At 35.5% G+C, this 20557-nt stretch overlaps 1 protein-coding gene across 1 annotated transcript in view; it reads right to left on the bottom strand.

Moving 5' to 3' along the window:
- Positions 1-20557, bottom strand: part of GRHL1 (grainyhead like transcription factor 1) — a 56083-nt gene that overhangs the window by 21643 nt on the left and 13883 nt on the right. The window lies entirely within an intron of this gene.

Below are 20557 nucleotides of genomic sequence, written 5' to 3' on the forward strand. Positions count from 1 at the left end.
CATCTTATCCATTCACAAACCCAGACTAGTCTACTCACTGTCCCTAGAACATACTTTGAATGTTCAATGCTGTCCTGTCTCTCTGTTCTTGTCATTCTTCTTTTTCCTTTTCCCCTATCCTCACAGATTATGAGGGCTAAACCAAATAAACAGATTTAAAAGTCTTTCATCATCTTGTCCATTCACAAACCCAGACTAGTCTACTCACTGTCCCTAGAACATACTTGGAATGTTCATTGCTGTCCCAGCTCTCTGTTCTTGTCATTCTTCTTTTTCCTTCTTCTCTATTCAGTTGATCCCTGGTCTGGAATCAACTCCATAGTTTTCTCTCCCCCTCTCTAAATCTTTAAAGGTCCAGCTCCAGTCCCACCTCCACAGATGTTCCCATCCATCCCAGACTTCTGTAATGGAGCTGCCAACAACAGTAATACCATTTACTGAGTACCTAATATGTCTCAGGACCTGTGTTAAGCACTTGACATTCATTATCTCATTTAATCATCACTACAACCTTGAAAGAAAGCGTTATTCCCTTTTTGCAGATAAAGCCCAGAAAGATTTTTAAAACTTTTCCTAAGGTAGAAAACAAAGGAATTGGCATTCATATCCAGAAATTTTTTCCCTTTACACCGATTAACCTTTCTTTTCTGAATCAACTTTTTTCCCCTATGTTAATCTCCTGGCTTTTATTTACTATCTGGAATGGTTGCAATTTTTATATGTGTATGCTTCATTTCCCTGACTAAACTGTAAATACTGGGTAAGCTAGGTCATAGGCTTCTCAGTACTTATCACAGTGCCCTAGCTATGATTGCCTTATCTTCCCTATTAGGGGTTTTTTCTCATTTCTCTTATTTATTTCTAGTAAATAAGCAAATTGCTTTAATTTTGTAAATAATTAGATCTATGTATATATAACAGGCAAAAAATGGCACATATGAACTTCAGATTCATGACGGTAATTTTTTGTTTTGACTTCATGTATTTTCCAACATATATATTTTTAAATGTTTCATATACAAGTAAAGGAGACAACCTATGGGAAAGATCCAGGCTAAAAATAAAAAGTCCAAATAATTGTGCACATAAAGTAAAAGTAACAACCCACTGTATTTTCCATTTTACAACCAGATAGAAAACCTAAACTTTTTTCTATCATTCTAGGCTGCCTGGGAAAGTTACACTTTACCCTCAACAATTCCAGGAAGTCTATGCCCCAAAGTATATTCTGCTTTACAAGAGGATTTCATGGTAATCCAACTTAAAACCTAACCTCCCCTTGCTTCCCAGTTTCAAGTTTCTATTCAAAGCAGAATTAAGCAGGAGCCAAATTCCAGGATCAGTATAAATATGGAGGCTTCAGAGAGGCATTACCCTATTATTTGTGGTTACCTGCAATCTTTTACTTACATACATTTTCCTCATATTTTAAAAATCAATTATTTCCCAACTTGGCAGTTTCCTAAATTTATCAAAGAAAGTTTAGGGCATTTCTAATTCAGCTTTTTTTAAAAAGTCTCCTTGTTTGGATAAATACACAGACATAACAGGGAGCAGTGAAAAAAAGTGAAATATAAGCATACTAGGCCAGACACTTAAGGAAAAAGAATTGTGGATTAAAGACTCCGAGAAAGAAAAATGGGGACTCATTAGGCCACTCACAGCAGGATCCAAGTCAAGAACAAGCACGACGATCAATAGGGACATGCTATAAAGTGGTTAATCTTCTATATACTTATACACTTTGATCTACAAAAGGTCTCCTTTGCCTCAAAAATTCTTTGAGGTTATTAACACAAATCCAAATATAATAGTTCCCTTTCTTTAAAGAGATCAGATATTCTCACACTTACTTATATATATACCATCAGTTTTTTTTAATTAAAAAATTTTTATGGAGGCAAGAAAAATATTCATTTAAACCAATGGAAAGATATAAATTAAAGTGTTTTGCCCAATCCTGTTATTCAGTATAGTCAGGCAAATGCTCAAATACTCATAGTTCATAAGATACTAAAAAGTAAATATTAGAAGCCTACTAAACACTTTTAAAATTTTATTGAAGTATATCAATCAAACATGAGCATACAGAAACAAGCGTATAGTAAAAGTTGTGAAGTTACAAAACAAACATACATATCATCATACAGGGGTCCATATATCACCCCACCAACAACACTTTGCATTGCTGTGAAACATTTGTTACAAATTAGGAAAGAACATCATCAAAATATTACTACTAACTATAGCCCATATCTTACTTTTGGTATTTTTCCCCAACACACCCAATTATTAGCACCCTGTATTAGTATTATAAATCTATTAGAGTTCATGAGAGAACATTCTCATATTTTCTTATTTTTATTATTCATGTTATACTTGGTTTTTGGAGGGGTTTAGGTTTGTGGATGAACTTGTATGTCCAGATGAAGGTTTTTTTCCTAACACTGAACTATAATGCAAGGCATGATTTGGATTGTCTTTCTCACTAAACTTTTAGTAACTTCCTTGAGAAGAGAGAAAATATCTTATCTCTCTATTCCTAGAGCCTGGTACATAGCATATGCTTAACAAATGTTTTTAATAAAAGAAGGAAAAATGCACAGGGAGCAATGAATTATTATGGCTAAGAATACATAAAATGTGAACATATAAAATAGCTTTGCATATATTTGTCTAAATCAGGATATGGTAGACTTATTCTATAAAAGGACCTGACAGTATTTTAGCCTTTGTGGGCCATAACTACTACTCAACTCTATAAAGTACCTACAGTGCAAAAGCAGCCACAGACAATAAGTAAACAAATGGGTGTGGTGATGTTCTCAGTAAAACTTTATGTACAAAAACAGGTAGCTGACTAGATTTGGCCCAAGAGATATAGTTTGCTGGCCCCTGATTTAAATAATTTCCTAAATTGTTAAAAGTTGTGTAGATATTAGTTTCTTTGTACATCATCATAATGTGGTAAATAGGGAGGAGGTTATTGTTTCCCATTTGGTAATTCAGTATTTCCATTTTCTATCTAAGTGAATTCTGGACAAAATATCCAGTGTAATCTCACTAATACATTATTTTGCCCATAGAATCACACAGACTTTATCAATGTAACCTTTACTCATGAAAGAGACTAGGATAAATTCTCTCTCTAGGATCTTTATTTAGAAAGGTGACAATCTTTAATCAGCAGCACTCCCAAAAAAGTCAAGAAGGCAAGTATAGGAATTCAGGCCAAACCTCTCCTTTGAATCCTTTGGAAGCAACAAGATAGGAATTTTGTTCTTCATAGTTTTAACATTTGAGATTGGGTCTACCTAATGTGCAACTCTCTAAATAAGACAATAAGCCAAGTCAGCTAAATCTGGATAAAACAAATATGTAGACCATTCACATTGTGTAGAGAAATACTTTCAGTAGATATGATTACAGAAAAAATTCAATTATCTACTGCAGATGATGGGAAAGAGGTAAGAGGGTAGATTATTATACATCCAACTACTACTACTTCTTTATAAAGTACACACACATACACATACACACTCTCTTTTTAGAAGTCCTATTTCTGAAGTCTGAGAGTAGGCTGAATGATACAGATCTAGAATGTTGTAAAGAACTCAGAAATAGAACTTTAAGAACTGAAATAATTACGTTTTTCTCTGTTTCACATTATTCCATGTCGCTTATTTGAGGAAAAGTTTGAATTGATTCAGATAATGAGAACATAAATCTGAAAAGGTGAGCAACTAATGTTCCCACTCAAAATTACTAGAAGAAAAAAACACTAACCACACAAATAAACTGCTCAACAGGCCAAAGATGCTCTGCAAGATTCCTTTTTAAATGTTCAGCCCATTTTTCTAAAAACTTCCTCATTCTTGGCTGAGAATTCATGCTTTTTGCACTTTTCAAAAGATTTAATTTTAATTTCAAACTTCAGCTTGAAAATGAAAGGAAAACAAAAATAACAAAAAAGTGATTTACATTATCAAAGAATTAATTTGTACAGATTTTTTATTTCAAATGCTTACCACCGTAAAAACCAACAAGAAATCAGATCTCAAACTAATTTATAATGATTTTTCCAGGAAGCATTATGGCAGCCATACAATATTGTTCACACAATTGGCTTCTTTCGCCAATATTATTCTTCAAAAGAAAATAAAAAACAAAGGGAAACAGTATGATCAAAATGAGATCAACATCAGAGGGTCATTTCCCAGCAGGTAAAGTGCAAACATCTGATAATAAATTTTAATTTTAATTTTCCAGGAGATAAAATGGGAGTAAAGAATGGGGAGTTGATGCTTAATCTGTGCAAAATTTATAATTAGGTTGACTGTAGTAGTTTGGAAATGGACAGAGGTGATGATAGCACAAAAGTATGAGTGTAACTAATAGCACTGAAGAATGTATGTGAATGTGATTGAAAGGGGAAGTTTTGGGTTATATTTATTATCAGAAGGAAAGCTAGAGGATAAAATATGGGACTGTATATACAATAAGCCCAGTGGTGGCAGAGGATTGTGGTTAAAAACACAAAATAAGAATGTTCTTTCAGGATCTATTTTTAAAGTATGTCACTAATACAAGGCATTAGTAATGGGGTGCATATAGGGGGAAAGTGTACCTAAAGTAAATTAGGGACTATAGCTAACAATAATATTTTAACATTCTTGTATCAACCGTAACGAAGGTACTACACCAATGTTAAATGTCAACAATGTGGGCATGTACGGGAATGTTGCTACCTGTCAATTAATAGAAGCCTGGTAAGATGGGACATGGTCAGGTGTCCCAACAGACAAGTCCTTTTGAACACTGTGAACATTATATAGCTATATAATTCTGGAGGATATAAAGGTGTTCTTGTTGTCATAGGTATATTTCCTGGATAGATGGGGGCCCACACAGTAGCTAACAAAATATTAAACTTCTCTCCTGGGGACATCTGGCTACTTTCTCAAATAAGATGGTCAAAAGCTCTGGAATATATAAAGCCTAATAAAAGAAACAGGCCAGTAAGCCAAGCCCTCAATCTCAAAGCTTGAACTTATGACCTTATTCCTGTAACAATGAAACTAAGTCTAATTATACTTAATGCCTAAGAGTTACCACCTGAAAACCTCCTTATTACTTAAGTGTAGTCTCACTCTAAGCCAAATTCTGCAAAAACTCAATCTCCCTCACCCCCCACCCTCCAATGTGGGACATGACTCCCAGGGATGAGCCATCCAGGTACTGAGAGATTATTACAAGTATGAATTAGCAATGTAATTCGAGAAAGACCGTGATCAAAAGGGGGAAATATTAAATTAATGACTAAGAGATTTCAAAGTGAGTTGGGAGGTCATTCTTGAAGTTTCACTTATGAAAGTCTCAGAAAGACTTCACCAACCGCCACAGTAAACAAAGTCTCAAACAAAAGTGCTCCAGAGGGCCATAGGGACGTCCAGACACCACAGACAAGCCACATAACCTCATGAAATTAACATCCCCTCAGCAGGCTTTATCTGGGAATATATGATAAACTATTTCCACTATGTAACAAAGTTATACTCATCCATAAATTCCCTAATCATGATTCTTCTACTTCTTTTATTTGAACCTACAATTTTCAATTTACCTGTTAAGTATATTTCTCAGAGACTTAACGTCTTCGGATTGTTCCTATGCTGGTTGAGCCTGAAACCCAGCAGATACACGGCCAACTCCTACTCTCCAGTTCCTCAGATTTGCTCTGGACAACTAACAAAATTATGATGATGGACCAGCCCCACACCAAAAGTAAGATGAGTATCTTCAACTGCAAGCAAAACAAATCTTTCCATCTGCCCCATAATATCTATGTCCCTTCTCAGTTTGAAGCAGTCAGACTGGACACTATACCAAATCCCTCAAGACTGAAGAATAAACAAAAATAAGGGGACCGTGTAACCACTGACTAAAGTAGATTTATTATTACTGTAGTATTTTTGTGTGTTAACTCAGTAAATGGTAACATTGATATATAAAACAAAAACAAACCCAACTCACTCTTTTGGGGCTTTATTTATACACTAAAATCCAAGGCACAATTTCGGTAAAACATGCTGACTGTTTAAGTCTAAAGAGAATAGTCAGATATGTGAACTTCAACAAGTGATTTTACTTTGGGGGGGAAAGTTACAGAAATATTTTCACCCTCCAATTCACAAAAAGAAAGTATTGGCAAAATAAAGAGCGACATCACATAGATGGTGGTATAAGACATCCCTGGGAAGTTTTCTCCTTAGAGATAGCAAATAGAGCAGATTCAACTCACTTAAAACTCCAGAGGATGAAAGAGACTGGAGAAAGACTCCACAAATGCTGAATCAAAGGGAAAAAATGCACAGGATAAAAAAAAAGAGGGTAAAAGAGTGTGGTATGGCCTTGCTAGTCTGTACCCCATGCCTAGGCTCAGTCCCACAAGATATAAGAGACATACAGTGGCAGCGGTCTGGCCAAGGCATTTCCTGCCACTGCTATGGTCCCCAACCACAGCAACATTTCAAGTGTGGGGACCCAAAGCCATGTAGACCCAAGGTGGGGCCCTAGCAGTTGGCGTGCATGCATATACCAAGTGGTCCCCTGGAAACCAGAGCCACCCACTGCAGAACTATTCTATTGCAAGCTGTGAACACTCCAGCCTGGTCCCTAATGACTGAATGAAAAAATTGCACCTAAATGAAAAAAATTGGGTATTTTTGAACACTGACCCTATCTGGCTTTGATGGTCAGGGTCCCCTAATGTAAAGTAACTGGAGGAAGAAAAGCCACATGAAAAGGGGAAACTGAACCATTGTAAAGCAGGGTAGAGCTGGAGTGAAAAGGCAGCCTGGAGTACAGGACAGGAATTAAGCAAATTACAATTGCTATGTAGGAAAATTTGTATAAGGAAAAAAGAAAACAGCCCAGGACGCCTGAGGAGAAACAGAGGAAAGGAACTCCTCTCCTGGAGGAAAAGAGTCACACATAATGGGGTAATCTAAAAAGTGACTGTGTATACCCAGGGCAAGAGGCAGGTACAAAAGAAGTGAGGAAATCCAAACTGTTACACACAGGTTGCTCTAATGCTCTAAAGGTTCAGAATAAACTGGACCAAGTGTTGAAGAAGAGCCTTAGCATACAGCCAATCTGCAATAAAACCCCAAGCAAGAAGGGGAAAATGACTTCCAGAATTAGCACATCAAAATCAAATGCCCAGACTGCAACAAAAGATCACAAGCTATACAGAGAAATAGGTTGGTTCATTCATGGGAATAAATAAAAACTTCAGAGGAAAAAGAATTAGAACCACTAATCAAAGATATTCAGTCAAATCTCCTAAATCAATTCAAAGAGTTAAAGGGAAATGTGAATAGAAATAAACTAACTATGGACATAGAACTAAAGGATATAAAAAAGACACTGCATAAACAAAAACAATTAGAAGGTTTAAAAATACCAACAAAATAGAACTTACAGGGATGGAAAACATGATAATGGAGATTGAAAATACACCAGAGGTTTTCAAGAGAAAAGAAAGAATCAGCAAATAGAAGACAGGACAAGAGAAACCATACTTGCCTTACAAGAAATGCTAAAGGGAGTTCTTTAGGTTGAAAGGAAAGGACTAGACACAGTAGCTTGGAGCCGTACGAAAAATGAAGATATCCAGTAAAGGTAATTACATGGGTAAGTGCAAAATTCGATACTATTGTATCCTCAGTAGGTAATTCTACTCTTTATTCCCTATAAAATTTAGAATACAATTGGATAAGGCATAATATTTCCATGTTATGGACATGCAAAATATAAAGAGGTATTGTGTAACAAAAACAACATAAAGAGGGAAACAGAGAGGTACAGGAGCAGAGGCATTGTATGCTCTTGAATTTAAATTGGAATCTTTTCAAATTAGTGTGTTACAGGCTTAGGCTGTTTAATACAAACCCCAAGGTAACTGCAAAAAAAGTACTGAAAATTTATACAAAAACGGAAAAGAGAAAGGGATAAATCACTTACATCACAAAACATCAACTGTACACAAAAGACTTCAATAAAGGAAAAGAAGGACAAAAAAGGACACGCCATATAAGAAGCAAAGGACACAGTGGCTGAAGCAGCTGAAAGATCCTGCCTTTTCGGTAATTACACTGAGAGTAAAGGATCAAATGCCCCAATCAAAAGACACAGATTGGCAGAATAAATTACAAAAAGCATAATCCAACTATATGCTTTTTCCCAAGAGACTCACCTTAGACCCAAAGACACAAATAGGTTGAAAGTGAAAGAATGGAAAAAATATTCCATGCATACCAATCACAAAAGAGCTGGAGTAGCTTTGCCAATATCAGACAAAATATACTTTAAGTCAAAAGCTGTTATAAGAGACAAAGAAGGACACTAAATACTAACAAAAAGGTCAATCTATCAAGAAGAAATAATAACCATATATATTTATGCAGTTAACCACAGTGCCCCAAAATACAAACACTGACAAAATTGAAGGGAGAAATAGATACCTCTATAATAATAGTTAAAATTTGAATATACCACTTTCATCACTGGATAGAACAATTAGAAGATCAATAAGGAAATGGAGAACCTGAACACTACAATAAATGAATTAGAACTAATGGACATATACTGAACACTGCATCCCAAAACAGCAGAATACATATTCTTCTCAAGTGCACATGAATAATACTCCAGAATAGACCATGTTAGGTCACAAAAGAAGTTTCAATAAATTTTGAAAGAATGAAATTATATAAAGCATTTTCTCTGACCACAAAATAATAAAGCTAGAAGTCAATAATAGAGGTAGAAAAGAAAAATCCACAAATAGATGGAAGTTAAACAACATACTCAAAGAATCAATGGGTCAAAGAACAAATCACAGGGGAAATCAGGAAATATCTTGAGATGAATGAAAATGAGAACACAATATATCAAAACTCATGGGATAGAGGGAATATTGTATTCAGAGGGGAATTTATAGCTCTAAATGCTTCATTACAGGCCCACATTACTGTTTTTGTTTGCAACATGACACCCATTAGACCTTGTTTTGGAGCCCTGACCCTGTCCTTGGACTGGAGCAACCTGGGTGTGTTAGCCCCTGCTTATTCTCCTGTCACTGGCAGGACTGCATAAGGATGCCTGTATATAGTTATTGTACCCAGCATGTGAGTGCAGAGAAGAGGAAGAAGGAAGAAGGAAGTAGGAAGGAAGAAAGAAGAAGAAGAAAGGGGTAAGCCTCAAATCACAGACTTAATCTCACATCTGAAGGAACAAGAAAAAGAAGAGCAAAATAAACCCAAAGTGAGCAGAAGGAAGGAAATAAAGATTGGAACAGAGATAAATGAAATTTGGAAATTTAAAAACAGATAATCAATGAAACCAGAAGGTGCTTCTTTGAAAAGATCAATAAAATTGACAAATCTTTAGCTAGACCGACAAAGAAAAAAATGAGACAACACAAATAACCAAATTCAAGAAAGAAAAGGGGTAAACATTACCTATCCCACAGAAATGAAAAGGACTATAAGAGGATACTGTGAACAACTGTACACCAACAAATTAGATAACCCAGATGAAATGGAAAAATTCCTAGAAGCACACAACCTACCTAAACTGACTCAAGAAAAAGATCTCAACAAACCAGTAACAAGTAAGATTAAATCTGGGGAGCAGGTATAGCTTAAGTGGTTGAGTGCCTGCTTCCCATGTACAAGGTCCTGGGTTCTTTTTCTGGTACCTCAAAAAAAAAAAAAAAAAAAAAAGATTAAATTAGTGATCAAAAACCTCCCAACAAAGAAAAGCCCAAGACCAGATGGCTTCACAAAAGAATTCTACCAAAAATTCCAAGAAGAATTAATATGATTCCTGCTCAAACTCTTCCAAAAAACTGAAGAGGAGGGAATACTTCACAACTCATTCTATGAAGCCAGAATCACCCTATTATCAAAGCGAAATAAATATATCACAAGAAAAGAAAATTACAGACCAACAGCCTTCATAAATATATATGGAAAAAATCCTTAACAAAATACTAGCAAACAGCACACTAAAAGAATTATCCATTATGATCAAGAGAGATTTATCTCAGGTATGCAAGGGTGGTTCACCATAAGAACATCAATTAATTTAATATACCACATTAATAGAAACAAGGAAAAAAGCACCCGCCTCCCACCTGGGAGGTCCCAGGTTCAGTTCCTGGTGCATCCTAAAAAAATGAACGAACAAACAACAAGCAAACAAACAAAAAAACTAATTCAAGGGAGCTGATGTGGTTCAATGGTTGAGCACTGGCTTCCCACATATGAAAGGTCCCAGGTTCAACCTCTGGTCCCAGTACCAAAAAAATAAAAAATTAAAAACAAAAACAAACAAACAAAAAAACCACAACATCATCTCAATTGAGGCAGAAAAGGCATTTGACAAAATTTAACACCACTTCCTAATAAAAGCACTCAAAAACTAGGAATCAAAGGAAACTTCCTCAACATAAAAGGCATAAATGAAAATAAACCCACAGCTAATATCATACTCAATAGTGAAAGAATGAAAGTTTTCACCTAAGAGCAGGAATAAGACGAGGATGCATACTGTCACCAATGTTATTCAACACTGTACTAGAAGCTCTGGCCAGAGTAATTAGGCAAGAAAATAAATAAAAGGCATTCAGATGGGAAATGAAGTAAAACTCTTCCTATATGAAGATAACATGATCCTATACATGATCCTGAAAAATCCACAGCAAAGCTCTTAGAGCTAATAAACAAATTCAGCAAAGCAATGGTATACAAGATCAACATGCAAAAATCAGTGGTATTTCTATAAACTAGTAATGAACAATCCAAAGAGGAACTCAAGAAAAAAAAATTTACAATAGCAACTAAAAGAGTCAAATATCTAAGAATAAAATCTAACCAAGGATGTAATGGACTTGTACAGGGAAAACACTGTTGAAAGAAATTAAAGAAGTCCCAAATAAATGGAAGGACAATCCATATTCATGGACTGGAAGACTAAGTGCTATGACATTGTTGGGGATTATATCATGTCATGCCATAAAAGGTATGTTCAGGTCTCAACCCTGGTCCTATGGGTATGGACCCAAGGTAAATAAGATCTCTTCAAGACATTACTTCAGTTAAGGTAAAGCCTAAGTCAAGTTAAGCTTTAATCCAGGTTACTGTAGTCCTTTATAAGCATAGTGAAAGTCAGAGACACACCACAGGGAGCAGTCAGAAGCTGGAAGTTAACGAGACAGGAATAGAAAGAAGACGTTACCCAGCATGTGCATTGCCATATGACAGAAAAACCAAGGAACAGCAAAAATGGCTGGCCAGCCAGAAGATACCAACCCCAAAGCAAGCAAGCCTCTAGCCTCTGAAACAATGCTCTTGAAACCATGACCCAATAAATTCCTGTTGTTAAGCTAACCTATTACACAGTATTTATTTTAGCAGCTAGGAAACTAACAGATGTCAATTCTATGCAAAGTGATATACAAATTCCATGTAATTCTGATCATAATTCCAGCAGCCCTCTTTGCAGAAATGGAAAAGACAATCGTCATATTCATATGGAAGGGAAAGTGGCCCCAAATAGTCAAAACCTCCTTGAAAAAGAAGAGAAAATTAGAGAACTCATACATTCTGATTTTAAAAATTACAAAGCTACAGTAACCAAAACAGCATGTACTAGCCCAAGGACATAGACCAATGGAATCAAATTTAAAGTTCAGAAATAAACTCTCACATCTTCAGCCAAATTAAGCTTTGACAAGGTCGCTAGATCCACTGGGTGGGGAAGGAACAGCCTCTTCAACAAATGTTGCTGGGAGAACTGGATAGCCATAAGCAAAAGATTGAAGGTAGATCCTTACACCTCACACCATATACAAAATGGATCAAACATCTGAATACAAAAACTAAAATTACAAAACTCCTAGAAGAAAACAGAAGGAAGTATCTTCAGGGCCTTGTATTAAGCAATGGTTTCTTAGACTTCATACCAAAAGCTTGAGCAGTGAAAAAAAAAAAAAGATAAACAGTACTTAATCAAAATTAAAAACTTTTGTATATCAAAGGACTTTATCAAGACAACCTATAGAATGGGAAAAAATATTATGAAACCATTTATCTGATAAAGGGTTAATATCCAGAATATATAAAGAACTCCTATAACAAAGACAATCCTATTTAAAAATGGGCAAAAGAGTTAAATAGACATTTCTCCATAGAAGATAAACAAATGGGCATTAAATACATGAAAAGAAGCTCAATTTCATTATCCACCAGGGAAATGCAAATCAAAACCACAATGAGATACCATCTCACACCCACCAGAATGGCTATAATTGAAAAAGTGACCCCCAAATGGCTGCAGAAGGTATTTTTTTAATATCATGAAGCATAAAATCAAAGGACGCTATATTTCAAAACAAACAGCTAGCCTGTGCCAAGCTTCCTATTTGACTTCACATATAACTCACAAGACCTAACTGATGACGTGGCTCATTAGAGACAGTTGCAGCTGTCTTGGATACAGTCCCAGTTGCCTCTAGGAGTCTTTATCATTTTAACCCATTCGAGCATCAAATTCAATTTAGCCAAAGATAGATATTATACCCATAATTTTGTTTCTGGGATGTAATTGATCTAGTAAATTCAAAGTAGAAATCCTGGAAAAGAGTTAGTTTAATTCTTCTCCAAATCAGTCAAAAAGATTGTTCTGAGACATCTCTAAGTAGTTCTTCTTAAAGGAGAAATCCATTGAAACTAAAATGTGAGGTCAATAAAGTAGCTTATGATGACCTCAAATCCAACAGTACTAATTAAAGTGAATAAAATCATTATTATTCCAATATGTTTATATGAAGTTAAAAATATCAACTGAAGCCAATGGAGTAGGAAGCTGTTTAAATTAAGAAATTAAGATCCAATTTTTGGCTAAAGTCTAATTAGACACAAAAATTTATTGATTAGTAAATAGCAAGACACTTTCCCCCAACCAAAAAAATAAATAGAAACCCTAATTGTTTTAGTCTGTATGAGTCCTGCATATCCTCCACTTCTTACCTCTATATGTGTTGCCTTGATAGTTAGCTAAGCTCAAGTAGTATAAACTGAATCATAAACTCAGAAGTAGAATCCATTTCCACTACTAAACTCAACTGATAATAAAAATAAAAATCCCACTACAGAAGGATACTAACATGAACTAAAAAAGACTTAAAATGTAGAAACTATTATGTGTTACTATCAAAAGACCATCAAACAAAAAGAAAAAGAATTGTAAAGACAAAGGGCAGAGACGATAGGGAAGTGAGAAGAGAAAAGCACTAACATGAAATCATCTCACATCTAAGAGAGGCGTTTCCTTGAAGAAAAAACAAGGATCTAGTCATCACCCTTGATGTTGCCACAGTGCTTCCTTCCCACACTTTCCACACATCATCTTTGGTATCTGCACAGATTGCAGAGAGCCAGGGGAAAAGTCACACGGTGGGGGGAGGGAAGGAGGAAGGGAGGAAGAGAAAGAGAGAGAGAAAAAAATATTCTGGATGTACCCATATATTATTCTTGCCTCTATCATATCCCTATTAGCAGGACATGGTGAACTTAAGGACACTTGGCAGATACAGTGATTTGGCCCCTGTGGTCCCATATAAATAGAATGCCCTGTAATACACAAAACTGGATGCCAGTATGACACAAAGCAAACAGACCACATTCCATCATCACTAGGTACAGAATATGGGTCATAAAGGAAGACTTGGCAGGTAAACTTACTTCCAACCAAAATTACTAATTATAAGGTATTTTCCACTTAAAACAAACTAAAGAAAAAGTCTCTAAACAAATCATGTGGAGAGTCCACTTATTAGAGGATTTGGAGTCTTGCATATACAAGAGCTACATGGCTGCCATGTAAAAGAAATATGGACCCCAAGGCCCCATGTATACATATATGCTGCTTTGAAACCTTTATTCAAGGTAAATTCAGTAACTAATAATGTTAGGTTAGAGTCAAATTTAGTTTATAAGTAGTAAAAATGATTGAAATGGCAAATTTAGACAACCACCTTAGATGGAATTTCCAGGAAGGAGCTAGGAGGAGGAGGGTTAAGGTGACAAGCTGTCAAAGAAGAAAGCTCTATAGAGGAGTCTATTGTTTCTTGACAGTGGCAGAGTGGGGGAAGGGAAAAGATTAACAACAACAACAACAACAAAAAAAAAAAAACAGAGAGAAAGAAAGAAAAACTAATCCAAGTTACAGCAGAAATAGTGGCTAAACAGACACGGGAGCTTCAAACCCGTTTTACAAGATGCAAGTTTCACTACCAAACCAAAGCTTTCTTCAGCTGCCAAGTGTCTCACCTGTCCAATCAGAGACATCATACACTTGGCTCTTACCCTCAGGCATGTGCTGTAATAAATGTAACCTATTGTTACCGTGGATTCTAAACTTCCACCATGCTTCAATGTATTTTACATTTGGACAGAATCTCTTGCTTAGACACTACAGAGTACTTTCCTTGAAATGCTTTCAAGCCAAAGTCAAACAAAACTAGCAAAAAAAAAAAAAGTCAAGAAGTTTAAAGAAAAAACCATCCACACAATCATATCCAGAACAGTTTCTCTGAAGCAAACTTTCAAATTACCAAGTAAAGTTATTCCATTTCAGTTAAAGGCATTCTCCACAAATTTCTAATCAAGGATGTTCTTATACTGATCAAACTATAACTCTAGACTATTCATTACCTAAAAAGGAAAGTGACTATCTCTCTGGAATAAAAAATGCTTTTTACTTTAATAAATACGCATTTTCAAAGTGCTTAAAAGCAAAGAGGAGATGGGTGAAGCTGAATGAATCTCAACTGAAGCCCTCCACTTCTATCTTCAGTTTGCCTATGGTTTTAAAGATAGAAACATACGTACATTCCAGTTTAATCTAGTTAGACTTGCGATCTGTCTAAAACTCTAAAAGTCTCTTATTCTTTGTTTTAAAAGTAACAACACTTCCTGATTTCTTTCTAAGCCTTAGGATCTATCTAGGCCAGGAAGTACACACACTTTAGTTTTAGACCTCCTGCCTTCATTTAATTGCAATTGCAAGTAAGATATCTGACTCACTTCTCCCCCTCCTCCCTCCATTCACACTGAAAATTATAGTTGTGAAACAAACCAAACCCGTCCCTGTTTAATGCAACCAAACTGGCAACACCTTATTTTAATGGAGCACTTGATTGATACTTCACTAGAATGGAATCCTTATAAATGCCAGCAATATGCTCAGTCCAAACAAATTAAAAATTGCTCTCACAATGAATTCCAAATATTATGCTTAGACAAAACAACAAACTGTTATTAAACTCATAAACCTACATCCCACAAGCACATACAAAAAGTCTTTAAGTTCAAATTACCAGAATGGCTACACCCCTCTTTTAGAGAATAACTAGCCTCAATAATCCATCACCAGGAACTTCATATACTTTTGCTGAGACAAGGAGACAAAAGAGAAAGATACCAATGCTCCATCCAAACACAGAGTACCTCGTGGTAAAGCTTCTAGTCAGACTCCAAATTCTATTTTAATCTCTTTCTTTTGTAACATAGGCCTTCCTGCGACACATAAAACATTTGGCTCTGAAGGACAATCCTTCAGAACTTCTTGGAGTTCCTTCTTACAGCAGGTAGACTCTAATTAAAAGTAAAAGTACAACATATTCTCATTTGACAGGGTTTTCCCCCTAGGGAACAAGATGCTCTGATCTTGTCCTCTCTCCTATCTCTGACTGCCCTTTTCCTCTTCTCCATTGGCCAAGACACATAATGAAGGTAAAAAATGTACGGAACTAAACCATGAAGAGAAAAACAGTGTGTTAAAATCAGCTATGTCACCCTCAGAGATAAGATCATACCACCACGAAAAAAAAATGCAGTTCCATTTGTCTGTGAGTAATGTCATCAAAAACGGAAGGTTTAATGAAGATTTATTTTTTCAAAAAATTAAACCTCTGAATGGTAGTAGCACCTCTTCCACCTTCTAGTGAAAGGATTTATATTTGTCCCTATCGAAATACAACTATTAGTTAGATATTTTGTATCCCTGGAATTTACTACATCTTTAAAAGTTTTGCTTAACCAGACACAAAAGGACAAATACTGCATGACCTCATTAATATGAACTAAATACAAAGAATAAACACATGGAGTTAAACCCTAGAGTGTAGGTTATTAGGCGATAAGAGAAGGGCTGAGAAAAACTACAGATGCTTAATGTATGTAGAAGTTTTAATTAACTGTGAAAGTGTGGAAATGGACAGACTTAATAGTAACATATCATAGTAAGTAGCAGCTGGTTTATAAATGGGATTGTGGCCGAAAGGGTAGACGAGGGATGTAAACATCAATTGAAAGAAAACTAGAGAATAATCCAGGCATGGAATAACACAGTGAACCCAGAAGTGGATGAGAATTGTGGCTGATGGTACAGATACGAGACAGTCATTCTGTGAGCTAGAGTGGATACAAGTCACTATTGCAGGTGGTGGAAATGTGAAGAAGCATGGGAAAAATACAATTGGTGTGAATAACTGTGGTTAACAGCCAAGAGTCTTGCATCAATGCCAAAGACGTGTGTTGACAATGGGGTGGCATGGAAAAAATGTGCCAAATGTATATTATGGACCATAGTTGGTGGTAATAGTCTGATGATATCAGCTCATATCTGAAATAAATATTCCACCATGGTGTGGTGTGTTGGTAAGAGTGTTGTTGTATGGGAATTCTACATACGTGCATGATGGTTTTTTAAGTTCACAAACTCTGTAATAAAAATATATTTTAAAAAAGTAATAGAGTGGGTTGGGGGAAAATACACCAAATGTAAGATATGGACTATAGTTAGTAATATTTTGATGATGCTGTTACATAGTTTGTAACAAATGTTTCACAGCAATGCAAGGTGGTGTTGGTGGGATGATATATGGGATCCCTGTATAATGTTATGCAGTTATTTGGTAAGTTCACAACTTTTACTATACATTTATTGTTTATGTATGTTCATGTATTAATGATTTACCTCAATAAAAAAATAAATATTTTTAAAAAGTTTAATATTCATTAAGATCATAGCCACATATAGATGATCAAAGAAATCTCTGAAAACATGTTTTCCTATTTGCCACACTGTCTAGTTAATTATAATCAAAGATGTTTCTACACAGTAAAATAGATATCCTTTCTGATTAGCAATTCCTTGGATTATAGAACTTCTTGGGAGTTGGCTGGCCTAATTTCCACTGGATTCAAATACATTCATTTTTAACTAAGGGGAAGTGGAAATTTAAATATCATTCATTCAGTAAGAAGCATAAACTATTCCTAGTAACAAATGTGTACTTTTACTATAGCAATTTATATTGGTGAATCCATAATGCTGCTTTATGAGTAAGTATTCTTATATTTTTAAATAATCTCCCCTGCCAAGAATACTTTGTAGCCATTTCAAAGTCTAAATTCTTGCCCTCTCAAAAGGCCTCATTCCAGTGACCAATCACCAAATACATAATCATTTGTAGGGCTGAGTGCTTTTTTATGGATACTGAGCAGGTAGCACTGCCTTCTAAATGTGAATATAGGTAAAGCATCATAGCATGCTGCCTAGCATTCAAAAAAGTTAATTCCCTCTCCCAACTTTTTTCCCTCTATTTATTTTAGATCTTCAGGCTCTAAAGGGCCGTTACTTCACATACTAACCAAATCTCAAAGCTGTTGTAAACTCTTAGATTTACAACTCAAGCAAGAAAAGAAACACTAAGCCAGGATGTGTAGCCTATCTAGAATTACTTAGGAAATAAATAGCAGGTTTAGGAAAATACTGAAACTGGAGCAGAACAGAAAGCCCCTAATTAATAAATCATTTGTGTCCCTAAAGTTCATTTGTAAAGGGATATAAACACATTTTTCCTTTAAAACCAGGATCTCAAGCTGTTCCACAAAAGCTTATTTGACCTACAATATACCTGAACTACAATGCTAGTGTTATTAGCCTAGATCTAACATAATACCTTGTACAAAGCAGGCACTCAGATATTTGCTGAATAAAGTCATAAGTTTTTGCAATACAGGGAAAAGGTACACAACTAGTTCTGGATAAAATGTTTACAGAACTGCAGTTTGGGTTCACCTTTCTTCCACCTCCCTTTATGCACCCCCTAGTCATCTCCTATTCCTCTATTTCCCACATGACTCATGCCCTCATACCTTGAACTACAATTCTAAACTTCAGCACCTCACCAAAGCTCCATCTTTTAAAGTTTCAGGGGTAAAATTACTTCTTTCTGCAGCTGATTTCAAATGTAAAACAGGAGGGAAAAAATCTGATTATTTCACAATGAAAAGTGCATATTTCTTGAACTTTAGCATGTCTTGAAATTTGACTCTTTAAAAGATGCCTGACTACTTAAATAAATCTAATTATGTATAGAGTACAATAAAATAAATGAAATAGGTCTATATAATAGACTAGTGCTGCCCGGGGGACTGTTTCTCAGATATGTCTGCTTCTCAAAGCAACTTCCTTCTTCCCTACCACTTACAAAATCAATGATTTTTCACAAATGCCAAAACTTCTTAAAGTTTCCATGGTAGTGTTTATGTTGATGAACAGAAAGTAATCAGGGATAGTATGAGTCTTAGCCTGGGCAGTGTTTTTCTCAACTGAAACATAAGCAAAGAAGTTCAAGATTCAACCTACATTATCTTCAAAATATAGTAACCACCAAAGTGGGAGGCAGAAGTTACATGGATGATTCAGATGTTGACAACTGGGTCAGAATTCTGGTTTTACTCATTCTGGTACAGCCAAAAGAGTATGTTAGATATCTTTTTAAAAAGGGAGGTGAGATGGGAAGTGGATGTAGCTCAAGTGGTTGAGTACCAGCTTCCCACGTACAAGGTCCTAGGTTTGATCCCTGGTACTTCCTAAAAACAAACAAACAAAAAAACGAACTCTCATTGGGGAATGGATGTATCCAGTGGTTGAGTGCCTGCTTCCCATGTATGAGGTCCTGGGTTCAATCCCCAGTACCTTCTAAAAAAAAAAAAGAAAGGGAAGTGGGAGGAAACGCTACGTATCTGCAGTGAACTCTTATGTTTGTGGGAGAGAAGGAACTGCAATTGAGAATCAACAAACACATTCTAAATGCGAACAATAAACTGGGTAAAGAAAGTGGATATTTTAAGCAAAAGAAATGAAAACAAACCTACAACTGCAGAAGTCAGCATATATGATTTGTTCCTCTAGCTGCCCTGGGGCATTAATTACTTTACGTATCAAAACAGAAAACATCAGTTTGGACAGGGATAACAAAAAATCTAGATACTTAATTCCAACATGCCCTTGAAGTTGATGCCTGATATCAGCTTCAAAAGGTAGCAGCCTCATTAGGAAATAGCACACCATCCTTCCCGTAGCAGTCAAAAAAAAAAATTTTTTTTAAATCAAGTCAGTGCTGGGGGTCTGGAAAGGGCAATGAAATTGAATTTACCTACATCAATTAACCATGATATTAAGGTTACTTAAGACACACCTCCAACAATATTTCTCTTAAATACAAATGTGCTATAGGCCTTTAGAATAAAACAAGCCATTATCCCTATCAGTCATCTTAGCTTTCATTATTCCCACCCTAAGGAGTGACACATCAAAGAAAACACCCTGCCCATATAAGAGCCTTTCAGCCAAGATCTCCAAGTGCTCTGACAAGTACTTATTAATCCTGACAACACCCCAACAAAGAAGAGAGTTATCCACTCTAGTCTTTTTATTTTTCTATGGGAATAAAGGGGAAAAACTGAACTAGTGAACTAAGGAATAACCCAAGGTTACAGATAAGTCAGAGAAATGAACTCAGGACCCATATATTCTTAATCATCCCCTCCACAATTTCTCAATTGGTACCTAATGGTAAATAGGAAGTATTTCTCTAGCTTGCTTTAAGAACAGAAAGCAGCCCTGGTGGCACAGATCCAACTCTTCTTAAAGGTTGTTCTTAGTAGCTAGCACATAGAAAGTTTACTTTTCTTCCTATTAGTTCTTCTGTAGTGAATTCACTATTTAATCAATCACCAAATTCTAGACTAAGTAGCTTGTTAACATTTGTGTATGATCAAGGTGGTCAACAAGGAAAGCTTCATGTAATTAGAATAACTTAACCTTCCTTACAGACTAGTGAAGCAAACTTAATATATCCTACAGTCTTAAAGATACATGATACACTTTTGCATTAGACATGATAACCACAATAAGAAAGGAAAAAAATTATAGGATAATTTTAATATGACTCTCAAGAATCTAGTCATATGATTTTTAAAAGCAACCTTAGACAGTATAAAATGAAATTTTGTAATACTCAAAATTTAATAGAACATCTTATTCTATAAGTTACTAAAATTCTTGTTGAATAAATAAATGAAAAAATAGAAAGAACAGGAGGTAATTTTAAGTTTATACCCAGTTATTAATA

The sequence above is a fragment of the Dasypus novemcinctus genome, chromosome 25 (genome assembly GCF_030445035.2).
Source record: "Dasypus novemcinctus isolate mDasNov1 chromosome 25, mDasNov1.1.hap2, whole genome shotgun sequence".
NCBI classification, from domain to species: Eukaryota; Metazoa; Chordata; class Mammalia; order Cingulata; family Dasypodidae; genus Dasypus; species Dasypus novemcinctus.